Raw genomic sequence first — 16,998 nt, 5'->3', positions numbered from 1 at the left:
CATTTCGGTTCCTTAAAATTCCAGAGCCGAAATAGACCGAGCGGTCGGTTCATTTCGGTTCCTCAAAATTCCAGAGCCGAAATAGACCGAGCAGTCGGTTCATTTCGGTTCCCGAAAATTATGGAGCCAAAATAGACCGAGCGTTCGCTCCATTTCGCTTGTCTAATTTTTAGGTGTTGAATTAAGGATTCGGTACTGACTCTGCTTCCATCACTCCCAAGCCTTGTAGAATTTTATTGAAACTCGCTTCAGGTAAGGCTTTAGTGAATATGTCAGCCAATTGATCAAAAGATCGAACAAAATGCACTTCCACGTTCCCATCTTCTACGTGATCCTTGATGAAATGATATCTAAGTGCAATGTGCTTAGTCTTTGAGTGTTGTACTGGATTGTGACAAATCCTTATTGCACTTTCTGAGTCACATAGAGAGGAATCTTCTTCATACTTAGCCCGTAATCTCTTAGTTGACTTTGAATCCATATGACTTGAGAAGTACAAGATGCTGCAGCTATATACTCAGCTTCGGCTGTTGAAAGTGACACGCAGGTTTGCTTCTTGGAGTGCCAGCTAACCAGTTTTCCGTCAAGAAATTGGCACCCACCTGTAGTGCTCTTTCGGTCCAGACCACATCCTCCAATATCAGCATCAGAAAAGGCTTAAATGAAGAAACCAGATCTAGCAGGATACCAGAGACCGAGAGATGAGGTTCGCTTCAGGTAACGGAAAATATTTTTCACCGCCACCATGTGAGGTTCTCTTGGATTAGCTTGAAACCTGGCACAATAACAAACAGAAAACATAATGTCCGGTCTACTAGCTGTTAGATACATAAGGGACCCTATCATTTGTCGATAAAGTGTTATATCAACAGCAGGTTTTTCCAGAGAAGGTGTTAACTTGGTGCCAAATGCCATAGGAACCTTCACTTTCGAGTCTCCTGTCATGCCAAATTTTGTTAGCAGGGTCTTTGTATATGCCTCCTGGTTAATAAAGATACCTTCTGCTCCCTGTCTAATATTCAAACCAAGAAAAAACTTAATCGGACCCATTGCGCTCATTTCAAATTTAGTCTCCATCAACTTCCTGAATTCAGCTGTTAAGCTAGGATTTGTCGAGCCGAAGATGATGTCATCGACATAAATTTGAACTATCATTAGATGTTCGCCTTCTTTCTTTCGGAAGAAGGTTGGGTCGACCGAACCTTGCTTAAATTTCGACATTTTCAGAAAGCGAGTTAAAGTTTCATACCAGGCTCTCGGTGCTTGCTTCAAACCATATACCGCTTTATCCAGCACATAGCAATGATCAGGGAATTTCTCATTCACAAACCCGGGAGGTTGCTCAACATACACTGTTTCTTCTAGTTCCCCATTCAAGAAAGCGCATTTGACATCCATTTGGAAAACTTCGAAGTTTTTATGAGCAGCATATGCCAGGAAGATTCTCACTGATTCCAACCTAGCTACTGGAGCGAAGGTTTCCTCATAATCTATCCCTTCCTCTTGGCAATAACCTTTCACCACCAACCGAGCCTTGTTGCGAATGACATTCCCTTCTTTATCTAATTTATTTCTGAAGACCCATTTTAAGCCTACCACTGAAGCATCCTTTGGGGTAGGAATCAGCCTCCAAACACGGTTGCGTTCAAACTCATGGAGCTCATCTTGCATTGCTTGAACCCAGTCAGAATGATCAAGTGCAGCATTAACTGTTTTCGGCTCGACCTTGGATATGAAAGAATTAAACATACAGAATTCAACTTTAGAGAATAATGCAGTTTGTTTCGCTTTCAACTGTGAGCGAGTGAGTACTTTTTCAGATGATTCTCCAATAATTTGAGCTTTGGGATGGTCCTTGGTCCATTTGACTAACGGAGGATAATTTGGGTCATATGCTGGATCCAATTCAGCATTCACTTCCTCTTCAAGTTCTGATTGATCACCCTCGCCTTCGTCAGTTGCATTCTCTTTCTCTCCCTCGACTGGCGAAGTGTAACCTGTGGCATCATCAGAATTTACATCCTCTGTGGGAGTAGGATTCTCCCCCTTGATTGGACAACTATGGAGTGGGTTTGGAGCAATATGTTCACCCTCGCTTGGACCTTTAGGAGTTGGGGATAGAATAGGACTCTCCCCCTCGAAAGACATTTCAGTTGTCTTTGGTACTGAAGAACTCTCCCCCTTGAATATTGAGTCATTGATGGGAGAGTCAGTTGAGGATTGAACACCTATAGTTTTAGGAGGTTCACTTTCCATTCCTTTGGCAGCTTCATCTATGATCTTCTTGAGATTATCAATTTTGTTATCTGCTGCTTTTACCTCTGAGTGTGCCGCTTTCTCTGGTTCATCAAATAACCGAATGTACTCTTCAAACAGGTTGGATATTGGAACCGATACCTGTCCAGATACAGGAAATATTTCACTTAAGTCATTTGCACTCCTTTGCACTTTCTTCATATAATTATCATCAAAGGTGACGTAATATGTTTCTTCAATTCGTTTGGAGCGTTTATTCAACACTCTGTAAGCTTTAGAAGAGAGTGAATATCTTAGAAAAATTCCTTCATCTGCTTTGACGTCAAACTTGTTTCGGTTCTACTTTGAATTAAAGATGAAGCACCTTGAACCGAACACATGGAAAAATTTGACGTTCGGCTTCCGATTGTTTATTATCTCGTATGGAGTGATCGAGAATCTCTTGTTGAGCAAAGATCGGTTTTGAGTGTAGCACGCGGCTGCAACTGCATCAGCCCAGAAGTATAACGGAAGAGAAGCGAAACTGAGCATGGTTCTGGCTGCTTCACACAAAGAACGGTTTCGTCTTTCAACAATCCCATTCTGTTGTGGTGTATAAGGAGCTAAAAAATTGTGAGTTATCCCCTTGTCAGCCAGAAAGTCCTCAAAATCGTTATTCTTGAATTCCAGACCGTTGTCACTTCTGATATTCCTCACAGTCTTTCTCAGCTGCACTTCCACTTGTTTGATAAATGTCTTCAACTTGGGAGTTGCATCTGATTTCTGTTTAAGAAAGAAAACCCAGGTGAAGCGTGAAAAATCATCTACAATCACAAGTATGTACTTACTACCACCGATGCTCTCGATAGCCGAAGGTCCACATAAGTCAATGTGCAATAGTTCAAGAGCTTCAACAATCTTTGTATTAATTCGTGTAGGGTGGCTCTTTCTGCTTTTTTTGCCCATCTCACACGCTGCACACAGATGTTCCTTGTCAAACTTGAGAAGAGGGAGGCCTCGAACGTGATCACCAAGCACCAACTTATTAATGTCTTTGAAGTTCAGGTGCGATAGTCGTCGATTCCACAACCAGCTTTCATCAGTGTTCGCCTTCGACAGCAGACATATTGATGGTTTTCCTCGTATTGGGTTGAGATTTAAAGGATACATTTCTCCTTTGCGTTCAGACTTTAGCAGAACCTTTTTCGTTTGCTTTTCTATTATCTCAGACCCCTCATCATCAAATGATACTTTCAGACCTGTTCCCACAACTAATTGTGACACGCTGATGAGGTTATGCTGCAATCCTTCCACATACGCCACTTTTCGAATCGAGAAATCTCCATTGGTAATCATACCATATCCCTTGATTGTTCCATAGGAGTTATTTCCATACTTTACACACCCACCATCTTTTAGGGACCAAAACTCCCTCAGCTCTTCCTTCCTCCCTGTCATGTGACGCGAGCAGCCACTGTCTATATACCATTCATCATCGAACTGCTCGTCACTGATTACCTGCAAATTTAAGCAGATTTAGGAACCCAAAGTTTCTTGGGTCTTGGTGAGTCTTTCACAGAAAAAGGAATTACAGTAGAAATATCAACCAAATATGTTCTTTTTATGAGAGTGGTTTGATCTTTTCTTTTAATGGTGTACACCTTGATTTTAGTTTTATCTTGTTTCGGTTTTGGTGTATAAGTTTGTGTGTTGTTAGATGGTTTAAGAATATTCTTTTGAATCCTAGGGTTAGCTGACTTTTTCTTATTATTGAACTCAGAATCAAGCTTTCCCTTGCCTTTGATATCCTTCATTGAAGTTAATTTTCTTTGGGAGTTAGAAGGACCGAAACTAGACTTAGGACCGAGACTCGACTTTCGGTTCTGAGTGCTATTGTTGGGACCGAAAGTAGGCTTTTGGTTGTTAGCCTTGGCGGTTGGACCGAAACTTGTCTTTCGGTTCTGTGAGTCCATGTGGGGACCGAAACTTGGCTTTCGGTTCAGTGCGCTAGTTTGGGAACCGAAAGTAGACTTTCGGTTTTGAGATTTGGAATAGTAGGAATTTGGGCTGAAGTTTTCTTTTCCTTTCAGTTTTTCCTTTCCTCTATCCGTTGATTCTTTCTCAGGAGGTACGTAGTTGGGATTTTGGGATTCCCAGTGACGTTTTCGCTCATTCAAATTTTTTGCGTATCTTTGATTTCCTAAACGTTTATGTTCAGCTAACTCCTTCTGTGATTTGTGGATATTAAAGCTGGCCTTTGGCTTCTCCTTTTGACTTTCGGTTGTGTTTGCTGGAACAGTTGGTTCTGTCATCGGTTCTTCATGGATTTCTTTAGTTCCACTTGTGCTTGGTTTGTCAAAACTTGAGGGGTTGTTGATGGGTTCAGCAACATATCTTCCTTTAACCCTCCATGAAGTTTGCTCAGATAAGCCTACGGTTTCGTCTGCATTGTCGATAGGGGCAGACCAGAAGTAATCGTCGCATCCTTCAGCATTGTCTTTGTCGACCAAGATCTTTAATTCTGCCGTTTGTTTAGCAGTGACCCTTATAACTGCATATACCTGATTCGGCACAGTTTGAACCTTTTGATAGACCATAGCTTTTTCCTTGAGTTTCTGTGGCTTTTCTTTCGACAAGCGAGCGAATTCAACCGAATTTTCAGAAATGAGGGGTTTCTCATTCTCGGTTTCACTCTTCATGAACTCAGAGCAATAAACTTCGTCTTCGACTGAGATTTCGCTCATCTCACTTTCCTCATCAAATTCAGACATATTTTCTAAGTTCATTTTATTTTCTGAAATCAATTTTGCGTTAGACGAGTCAAATGATTTAATAGTTTCGGACTTTATTTTTAACCTATCATTTTCATCTAAAAGATCTTTGAGCATACATTTATGGTCCTTAGAGTCAATGAAGGTTTCTATTTTGTCCAGTCCGATTTTGTAATGAATTGACGTTTCTTCTGTGGACACTACTGATTCACATTCTGCTATGACCTCATCCTCCTTAAATTCAAGGAAGGGTAACATCATCTTATGAATCTTCTTTCCTATCTCACAACTTAAATGCAATTGAGCAATATTAAAGTATAAACGCTTAGCAATTAAACAAAAAACATTCCTTTGTTTTAAAAACTTTAAATTGTCTCTTTGTAAATAAATACTTTCATCCCTAGCCCTAATTAACTCCGCCTCCTTCAGCTCAATCCACATCCTTCTCTCCTCACTTTTTGAAGACACCCTGCTGAGTTGGTCAGTTAGGTTAGAATTCGCTAAGCGAGTTTGCATGAGACTACCACTTAAGTTAGAAAATTTAAATTTTAATTCATTTAATTCTTCTTCGTAATCTGTTATTGGAACTTTAAGTGATTCAAGGATGGATTTTACCTTTTTGATCAACCGATCGCAGTCGTTGATCTTCTCACTCACAGGCTTGGCCGCAAAACTCCTCAGTCAGGTTCGGTTCCTCACTTGCACTGTCGGTTGATGAACCAGCTATGACAATTAAACACCTTCCAGCCGAACCTACTTCCTTTGCCACATAAGCCTTTCTATGAGTGGGCTTTCTCACCTCTTCATCTTCAGAATCGGTTGACCAAACTTCGACGCTACCGAACTCATCTTCACCTGCATTCTCCTGCACAATCAAGGCATTCATAGAGCTGTTAGTTGCCTTCTTTTTCTTGATCTCTTCCAACTTGCGCATGTAGTACGTCTCATCATCTTCACCATCTCTTTTCTCAGCCATTTTCCTTAGCATGCAGTCTTTGGCAAAGTGGTTCTTGCCGTGACAGTAGTTGCAGTCGAACCCAGAGTCTCCTGCAAGTTTGATCTCCTTTTTGTCTTCATCCTTTTGAGAAGAGACTTTCGCTTCGTCCTTCACCTTCTCAGAACTGTAACTTCCCTGCCAGTTTCGGTTCTTGTTGACAGGAAATTTTCTTCTTGCAAACTTCTTTGGATTGGTGACCATCATAGCATACTCCTCGCTTGTAAGGTCACACTCTGACATTTCAGACACTTCTTCTTCTTCTGCAACGCTTTTTTCTTTTGAAACAAGGGCCAGCGATCCCACACCAGAAACTACTTTCGCTTCTTTGGTTACTACACTTTCATGGGACTTAAGTATTCCCACAAGTTTTGCCAGTGAGTAAGATTTAAACTGTTCATGCGCTTTCACGGTTGAAACCACAGCCATCCATTCTGGTCTCAGACCGTTCATGAAGGTCACCTTCTGCTCGATCAACTTTCTTTCTATTCCATGCTTGATCATCTTACTTAGGAGATGATTGAACCGATCGAAAGTTTGTATGAGTTTTTCTTCTGGTTTCTGTTCGAAAACTCCAAATTCTGACAGCAGCAAGGTTTGAATTGAGTGTTCCAGATCTTCATCAGTTGAATAAAGTTCTTTCAACCTATCCCAGATTTCTTTGGCCGTCGTACATGATCCAACTAATCGAAAAGTGTCAGATTGCAAGGAGAATCTGATCATTCTCATGGCCTTCACGTTACACAGCAACTTGTCTTTCTCATCCTGTGGCATCTTCTCTACATCCGCCACCAGCTTGTTATATTCCTTTTGGGACTTAACTGTCGTGTTCGTTCCTGAATGAACAAATGGCCCAAGTGTGATAGCTTCCCAGATGAGATAGCCATTATCTTCAGATCCAACCACGTAGTCTTCAAAGTGATGCGCCCATACTTCATAGTCTTGAGTGTAGAGTATGGGTATCCTGGTTGTTGATCCAATGCTGTTTGAGATGTTGATGGGATTTGTTTGCGAATCTTCGTGAGACATGGTGAGCTGCTAGAATCAAACCTGTAAACTTGAGATTAGGGTTTTATCTGAAACAGAGTTGTCGTCGATACGAGGAAGACGGCTTCTATTTATACGATAAAAGCGGAAACCCTAAAGAATTCTGAATACAGAAGGAATGTGTATTGATCACACAGTCTCCTGCTCTGATACCAATTGTTAGAACAAAGTTCTATTAGGATCGTTAGATTCTATTCAAGCAAACAGTTAAGAATGTAATCAAGAACACAAGAATGGCTTTGAATATGTCGTATGATTAATACTTCAACACCTCAGAAGAGCTCGATTAAGAACTTCAAATGTAGAGGCGTTTCGGGTTACAAAACAATGAACGTAATAATCAACACGGTCTAATGCATACATGCATGCATATATATAGTATAACCCTATCAGATAAACACGGATGGACAGGCCCAATCCGGATACAAAACAAAAAGCCCAAGACGCAACACAATTAGACTCAACAATCTCCCCCTTTGCGTCAATGGGACCGAAAGCTCACTTCGGTTGAGCTGCAGAAGTCTTCTTTATTGTTTTGAACACCTTCGGAATGATAGCCAGCAAATGATGACGGAACGTTATGTACCACCGAAGCATGTCAGTAAAATTCTTCTTGTCAGCCTCTGAGTTCTGCTTGCACCGATGTATAATGTTGATGATGTGCTCCAAGCAGTCAGTTGAAAATAAATGTTTATCAACAAGAGCGAACAAAAATTTGTGAGCTTCGCCTTTTGTAAACATCACAGTGAGATGTTTTGAATCTATTTGGCCCATCTTCATCTTATTCATATCTCCTGGTTTTGATATTGGCTTGATGGTAGGTTTCTTGTTCGTTACTTTCGCTATCTCTTGATCCATAGTTGCGACCTCATGGATGTAAGAAGCCAACATCCTCTTCAAGTGCTCCAAAATAGGTTCATATTCCCTCGGATTTGTAAGCAGAATATTGAACAATAAAATCCAATCATGAGGGTTTAGATTCGGAAGATCTGCTAGAGATACAATCATGAGGGTTTACTTTCGCTCTCAGTCGGGCTGGGTATTTACCCTAAATGGAGGAGCAGTAACATGGAAAAGTTCAAAAAAGGAGACTATAGCTGATTCAACGTGTGAATCAGAGTACATAGCAGCAAGCGAAGCATCGAAGGAGGCAATATGGATAAATAACTTCATCAGAGACCTTGGAGTTGTACCAATTGTAAAGGAGCCTATGGAGATTTTCTGTGACAATGAGGGTGCGGTCGCCTTAACCAAGGAACCAAGGGATCATGGCAGATCCAGGAACATCGACATAAAATATCACTTCATAAGACATCGAGTAGAATAGGAACTCCTCGTAGTGAAGAGCGTATCATCAGAGGATGACCCAGCAGACCCCCTTACGAAGGGACTGAGTAGGGTTAAGCATTTGCAGCATGGTAGGAGCATTGGCCTAAGGAAAAATATTAGTTTTAGTGATTAGATAGGCAGTTAGAAACTTGTAATAAATAAATGTAATTGACATTTGATGATTAAAGAATAAAGGTTTTATTTATAAGTAAAGTTTACTGTCTTCTGTCAATTGTTTATTTTATGTTTCACTTTTTGCATGTTTTGACTTCCAGAATAATATGATTATTCGAACTATCCACAGTCAATCATACTTTGGAAGTAGGTTATAAAGTTAGACTGTCATGAATTGGCTTGTAGATTGTCTAAGGTGTTTAGACATTGCAAAAGTTTGCTACAACGTTCATGAGTGCTCCTGAAATAAGATTTGTGTATTGGATTAAACCCACGCTCACATGAATCACTTCATGGAATTTATCACGAGTGATTTTGAGACGATAATATCGTATAGTCTTCAAACCAAGATATATGAGTTGTTGATTACAAGTTAGTTGTGCATTGATAGTACGAAAACACATCAGTAACTTGATGTCATAAAACGTGTTGTTGTGTATAATTTAACAAGTAATTAGTACAAGCATATAAGTCGAAGTTTATCTGTTCCTTTTATCCTAAGAGGATTAAATGTGATATCATGGTCCCCTCAATGATTTTGTTTTGACTTATGTGTCAGGCCCGGTCAGGACTCAATTGATGTGTTCATTTAAGTTCTACGTCAAAAAACTTAGAAATCGGGAAACAAAGATTTGGACAATGAGTATGACTTTATTCCATGTCTTTGTCCACACGATATCTTGAATAAAAGAGGATTATATGATCACTTATCTAAAGGACGAGTCATTGACTAGATCAGAGTTGGAAAGCGGCTTTTGAGAGCTACAATTGCTAATCGGATTTTGAAGTTACATTGGCAGTTATAGTTATTAGACTTATCCAAGTGGGAGACTTTTGGATTAGGTGTCTAAGCCCATAACTATAATTAGTATGTACTTGACCGGATAGTAGCATGGTTCTTTTGGGTTGCCTTCACCGGGGCAATTTGATAGGATGGATATTTGAGAAAGAGGTTATTTGTGATTTATTAATATATTATAAGAATAATATATTAATTGAGAAATCATATTATTTAATTGTTATTGATCAAGAATTAATTTAGTGATCAAAAGAGACTGATTAAATTTACGGGGACTGATTAGGTAAATCAGTAATACATATAGCTTGGGCTAATGATCCATGTTGATTAGGGATAGACTAAATCTATGTGAGAGTCCATGCAGAGTTAGTCCAAAGGGCTATCAAATGAGTTATTGGATTAAAGGCCTAAGTGAATGAATTAGGGTTTACAAGTTAAAACCCTAGGAATTCCACACTATAAAATTAACCCCTAGCACCCCTAAAATCGGCCAAGACTTCCAAGAAGAAACCCTAGTCGATTTTTGCTGCCTCCTAGCATCTCTCTCACTATCCTCCATTTTTTTGGTGTTTGACTTATTTAAGGTATCACATTTAAGGTATTAAGCTCTTGAAAGGCCAAGTTCTACAAGCTACAACAAAGAGGTATTCATTTAACTTGTTTTATGTTGTAAATCTCAAAATTGTATGCTAGTTAGGGTTCATGCTTTGGACAAATGAAAATTGCATGTATAACATGAGAAAACTTAGATCCAAAGTATTAGGGTTGTATGTGCACCATAGGATTGTTATAGTGCTTAAAACCCATCACACGAAACCTCTTCCCAAGCACATTCAGGATACAGTCCTGATACAACCTCGCAGCACTCACAGTGCGGTCATCCTTAATCTCAACCTCAAGCGGGGAATCCAAAGTTCCCGGTGCATCCCGAAACATCTTGCTAAGTGCAAGAGATACAAATGATCGGGTAGCTCCTGAATCAAACAAAACGTGATGTGACATCCTCATTTTCACGGCCAGAAAAGATCGATTTTGTTTATGCTTTATAAAAATCAGAGTACTTCTTTTAATAAAAATCTTCTGGAATTTGTTCCCAGAAAAACATGATAAATACGTTATCAAAGCATTTCCGAATAAATGTATTTTTATTCATTTTAAAACATTTGGGATGTCATCGTCAATAAAGAAACATAAGCATAAACAGAACTTACATTCATTTACACTAGTGATCTACATCTCGTTTAAATCTCTCAGTGTAAACCTGTGATACAAATAAAATGAGTGAGTCAGGTTGGGAAACCTGGTGAGTACATAGGGTTTTCAACCCACAATAATATAATTATTATATTTAATCATCAAACAATTAACCCAATTACTCATCCCCATTATCTTCCTTACTCTTAAGGATCTACCCTAAGAATCAGCTATTCCTTGTTCATTCATTCCTAAGAATCATCCTAAGGAATCGACACGAAATCCATCGTTGTCAGGGTTTACTCAACAGACACTAAGTCGCATAGTCGCCAAGGTTTATACAACAGGGTACATCTGGTGGACACGCAGTTCAAAACATCTGGTGAACACGTAGTTCAAAACATCTGGTGAACACGTAGTTCAAAACGTATGGTGAACACTTAGTTCAAAACATATGGTGAACAATTAGTTTAAAAATACCTAGTGAATACGTAGTTCAAAAACACCAACAAGTTACGAATCTGCTAGTGTTCCACTGGACTGTCTAGAATAGTCCGTGGTCGTCATCTATACTCCGCTAGATGACTAGATCATTAATAACATCGAGGCCTCTCATTATTTTATTTTATCACACAACAACTATTACATCTACCCATGTTTTACCCAACATATTTTGTAGATATAAAATACATATAAAGTTTCAATCATTTAAAACATGTATAAAATCGTTCATCCAACATAGATAGCAAGTATACAGATAATATGCACACATAGCACGTAATTTATATAAAATACTTCATATCTATGTGTAAGATGAAAGTAACTATGCACTCACTTGATAAGGTGGTGACTCTGTACTCGGAAAACGCTTCGTTTACTTTAAAATAATTTCCTTCGACGAAACCTAGTATTATTACCACTAGATTTTAGTCTAATATTTACCGTGACTAATTATTAGTCTTATTATTATTATTATTATTATTATTATTATTATTATTATTATTATTATATAAGCGTTTAAACAATACTTTCCAACCACTATGTACAGACAGGGGCCATACATAAAACACCGGAGGGCAGGACCATTTTGGCATATAGCACTTTTGAAATCCAACAACCCTATGCGGCCCTTTAAACCAGATTCCTCGTACCGCTAGTAGTTAAAAAGATATTATAACGACACTTATATAAGTCATAATAATAGCTCAAATATTTATTATAAGTTCATAATAACAATACTAATTTTTAATATAAGCTATATTAAAATAGGTAAGTATAACTTACTTACAAGGGGGTTTTAGCTAGGAGTCGGGCTCTGCAGGGGCAGAACTTCATCGCTGAATCTTTCTAAGAAAGATTCGTGCAGCGCTTCAGCGCTCACCTTACTATACTAAAACTACAGAAAGAGAAGTCGAATCACGAGGGACCGAAATGCTCGGGGGATAAGAAGAGAAAGACTCTTGAATCAAGAGAATGGTGCAAGAAATATGAGAGCCCAAGCCTCTTATTTATAGTAATTGAATTTACAAAAACTACCCTCCATAATTACTTAATGACCTTATAGTTATATAAACGACTAAACACCCCTTCATAATACTATTTTAAATAAATTTAACGATATTTGTACTAAACTAATGTCGAAAGTACTCAACACTAGTCTTATAATAACCGCATCGTCGATACCTTTCTAATGATATATACATTTGTATATATATGTGTACGTATATATGATTTATACTTTATTTTAATACGTAAATATGCTATTATAATTTGTAACTAGTTCATACGAACTCCATTTTTGACGTTCTTTATATCCACGCGTTGGTATTTATGAGTACTACAACTTTCATTTAGACGTCGTCAGCTAATTCTCATTCTATCTCAGATTTACAAAACTGTATCGAATTTATCGCGCTCGAAGAGTAGAGACCAAGTTTCGTCCATATCTTTAACATACGAGCTCTACTCTCGGCATTCTTTATATCCACGCGTAGGTAAAAACAAGATCTAAAACTTTCATTTAGACTTCGTCGGCTAATTCTCGACCGATCTTAAATTTAACAGTAGGAGGAGATTAGATTGTTAAATGACCGCGAAGAATTCGTAACTCCTTCATACGGACTCCGTTTTCGTCTGTCTTTTTACCATTGAGTTCTTATTAATGAGATCTTCAACTCTCATTTAGGTCGCATAAGCCAAAAACCGCTCGAACTAAACTTCGAGTTTCGGGTCATGCACTGCTAAGCCGAATCTTAGAAAAATCATAACTTCCTCATACGAAGTCAGATTTGGGCGTTCATTTTATGGATGTTCTCGGTTTAACATATTCTACGACTTTCGTTTAGATTACTAAGGTCAAAAAGTCCTCTATCGCATTTTCGCTATTTACGCTTCCCGGTGTCGTGCCGGTTCCGTCGCGAAACTTCGAAGGGTCATAACTTCTTCGTTATAACTCGGATTTATGCGTTGTTTATATGTACAGAACCCTTGAGACATATTCTACAACTTGTTTAAGATTATTTATTCTAAATAATCTTTTGTCGAAAAGTCGTTTTCGACCCCCTATTATCTCTAAATTGACTAGCCCGGATCTACGAGCGTTACACGTGAGCAGACATACCATTGACCAAAAAGGTCCTGGCCACAACGTCTGGCGCTGCCCGAGCCTCCTCGGTAGTCAACTGAAATGCACGGCTCTTCACCGCTGGAGCATCCACCTTAGCAGGGCGGCTATCAGTAATCCTCATTGTGGCGGGCGCAGGCACCACCACCGCTCCTCGCCCTCCCTTCAACCTCGGACAATCGACCTTTTTATGGCCAGTCTGGTTGCAGTGGAAACAAATCAGGCCCTTCTTGGGGCAATCCCTGCTCAAGTGACTCAGCTTGCCACATGCGTAACATCCTGAGCCTGCTATCCGACAAGCCCCACTGTGCGGTTTATCGCACTTGGCACACCGGCCACGACCCTACTGGCCCCTACTGGAAGAATTCGAGGTCCTAGGCTTTTTAGCCTGACCTACTGTTGTCTGTGCCTGCTCGGGCTTCCGCTTGGTGCAGAACTCCAACTCCATCTCCCGCTCACGGGCCTTCTCCACCATCTCATTCAGGGTCTTGCACCCTGCAAAGCTCACAAACTCACGGATATCATCCCTCAGCATGGAATGATACCTCGTCCTCCTCATGTCCTCATCTGTAGCATACTATGGGATCAACAATGCTCGTTCCCGAAACTTGGCGGTAATCTCTGCCACAGTCTCGGTGGTCTGCTAGAGCTCCTGAAACTCCCTCACTAATCGTTGCACCTCAATAGCTGGTGCAAACTCCATATCAAAGCGTCTGACAAAATCTACCCATGTCATCTCAGCCACACCGGCTACCCTCACCTGGCTAGTCACCTCTCCCCACCAGTCTCGGGCTCAATCTCTCAGCATACATGAAGCAAAACCCACCTTTGCCGCATCAGGTCAAGAACTCGTGCACTGGGCGTTCTCTATGTGCGCCACCCAGCATCGGCTAACAATGGGGTCCCTGACCCCGAAAAACTTCGGCGCCCAGCACGCCTTGAACTCCCGGAACGAGGGAGTTCGGGCCCCGACCTGGCCCGCAGAAATCTCAGTTCTTAATGATCTGAGCCTCTCCTCCATAATCTCCATCATCCCTTCCTTGATCATCCTAAAAATAACTAGGGTGGCGTCAAGGATGCCTCTCGTAACCTCGGTTGCTATGAGCTCGTGCAGCCTCTCATCAATGGGCTCGGTACCGCCGCCCGACCCAAATCCAGATCCCGATCCTGATCCCCCTGCTCCCAATCGTGTCACCACCATACTGAACTGAAATATCACGAAATGTAATGATAAGGATGTCCAAATAGGGGATCCTCCCACCCTGGTTCTCCTTAGAGCCTTCAGATTTAACATTGGTTCGGGTACAGGTCCTGTGCTTTTAGTAGTACGGGCCCAATACTACCTTCCACACTTGCATGTACCTTCCCTAAGGTTCTACCTGATAACTCTAATCTGTCCCAAAACAAAACATATCCCACAAGCTACAACATCACTCAAATCATATGTTATCCTAGGATTTGCTCTACCCACATCAAACCAATCATAACAGGTTGCCTTTATGCATGCAAATTATACACAGAAAATGATCAAATAGACTTTCGAATAATAAATTATACCCTAGGACCACAACCAAACAAGGAACAGGAAATAAGGCCAAATCAATCATTCTAAGGCTATAAGCTCCTAACCGTATATAGTTTTAAAAGTATACACATAGCAAGATCCATACGATTATCATAACTCAAATATAAATATAACATGGCTAACATATTGTGAAACTACTTACTTGGCTCGGTCGATCACGCGCATTGCACTCTCCTCTTTTCTAGTTTAAGAAGTTCTTAACTTTTATTTTTGAAAACAATTTTTTACCATTTCCTTAGTTTGAGTCCTGACACACCCGAGAGTGTGCCCGAATCCCTCAAACCAAGGCTCTGATACCAACTTGTAACGAACCAATTTTCAAAAGAAATTTTTCATTTTTAAATAGTCATAAACCTTTTCCATAAACCATAAAATCTCAAATACTTTTGTTTTCAAATTCATAACAATAACAATATTATTCCAAACATCAGAGTGTCCCATAAAAACACTTGAGAGAGAGAGAGTGCATCCCGCATCATCAAGCCTTGCCCTTGCCCTTGGGATCAGATGTACCTAAAACAAATCCACAAACTATAAGCTAATTCTTAGTGAGTTCCCCAGAGCATACCCCCAACAATCCACATAATCACATAATCATATTAGCTATAAAAGCTACATAACCACATAAACCATGCATAAAAACATATAAGGATGCCATGTGCTCCCCCACATTGTCTTACATCAAAGTGTCATGGGCTCCCCCATGGTCTTTAGCTGACAAGCCATGGGCTCCCCCGCATGGTCTTACATCCAAGTGTCATGGGCTCCCCCATGGTCTTTAGCTGACAAGCCATGGGATCCCCCACATGGTCTTACATCCAAGTGTCATGGGCTCCCCCCATGGTCTTCCCTGTAAGTATCACATAAATACTAGCATACCACTTAGCATACAGCTAACTATCAAACCACATATCTCTACATCAACTAGTATACCACATATCACAAAATGGACCGGCCTTGGTGCCTTAGACCCATGAATGCTGAACTGACAAGATAAGATCCAATAAGTCCCAAAGTACAACTCCAACTCAACTACAACAATCCACAAGATGATCAAGCTCAAGAGTGAGGGCTTTGTTTGCTGGATCCTCTCCTTCTTCTCACTATCTTCTTCTTCTTAAGCTCCACAAGTCACTCTGGAACATGTGTTACAGCATAACTCCTTCATATGAGCTCTGTTTTCAACATTCTTTATATCCTCGGAAAGCTCTCGATGTAACATCCGGATTTTCAGGTGCATTAATGTGTGTTTAACATTGAGATTCATGAAGTGACTCGGCGAGTTGTGAGTCTAACTCGTCGAGTAGAGTCGTGGATGGTGACGTGGATTAATGAATGGACTCGACGAGTCTGTGAGGCGACTCGCCGAGTCAGCGCTGCTGAAGGAATCATAATTTCTCGGGCATGTGGCCTATTTAAAGGCACTTATAGCCTCCCTTTGCGGCCACTTTTCCCAGAGAGAAACCCTAAACGATCTTTGAGCTTATAGAGAAAAAGAGAGAGCTAACCTTGAGCATTTTGGTGTATCTTTGCAAGGAAAGGAGAATGTTTCAAGCAAGGAGAAATAGAAGGTTGTTAGATCTGTCAATATGCATCCAAGGGCTTCTGTTAGAGGTATCAAGTTCGAACCTTTCTCTCTTGTTTGAGTAGATCTCTCATTTTGAAGATTAGGGCTTCTTTTCTTTATATTTTGGGACTTTGAGTGTTTGGGGTTCATGAGGAGGCTTGAACTCCAGATCTGGAATTCAGGAGGTCCCTAGCATCTAAAGGTTCCTACTTTATTCAGCCTTGGGGGAAATTTATGAGTGAAAAATCCATTTAGAACATGTTCTTGGTATTTCTTGCCCAAAATGTCATGCATGGACGTAAAGTCTATGACTTTACGTGATAAAGGAGTCCTGAGAGTGTGGATCTGGAGTTTGGGAGAGTATCATGCCTTAAAATTGTCTGAATGCAAGTTGAGTATGAATGGACTCGCCGAGTTGATGAGCCAACTCGGCGAGTAGATTAGGGTTTGTCCTGATGAGCTTTATCATGCGATGGCTCGACGAGTTAAGGGTTAACTCGACGAGCTGGACCTTCATGAGATTACTGAGAACGATGGGAATCGACGAGTCGCACGAGTGCACTCGGCGAGTCTAGTCAAAATTGGACTGTTGACTCGAGTTTGACTTCTATTGACTTTAGGGTTTGGTCAACATGAGTAACGAAGACCATGGAAGGGTAAAATGGTCTTTTACCCAATTC

Source organism: Lactuca virosa, chromosome 8, assembly GCF_052849685.1.
Source record: "Lactuca virosa cultivar CGN04683 chromosome 8, Lactuca_virosa_CGN04683_v6, whole genome shotgun sequence".
NCBI lineage: Eukaryota > Viridiplantae > Streptophyta > Magnoliopsida > Asterales > Asteraceae > Lactuca > Lactuca virosa.
The sequence above is the reverse complement of the archived record's forward strand: the minus strand, read 5'-3'. Positions refer to the sequence as shown.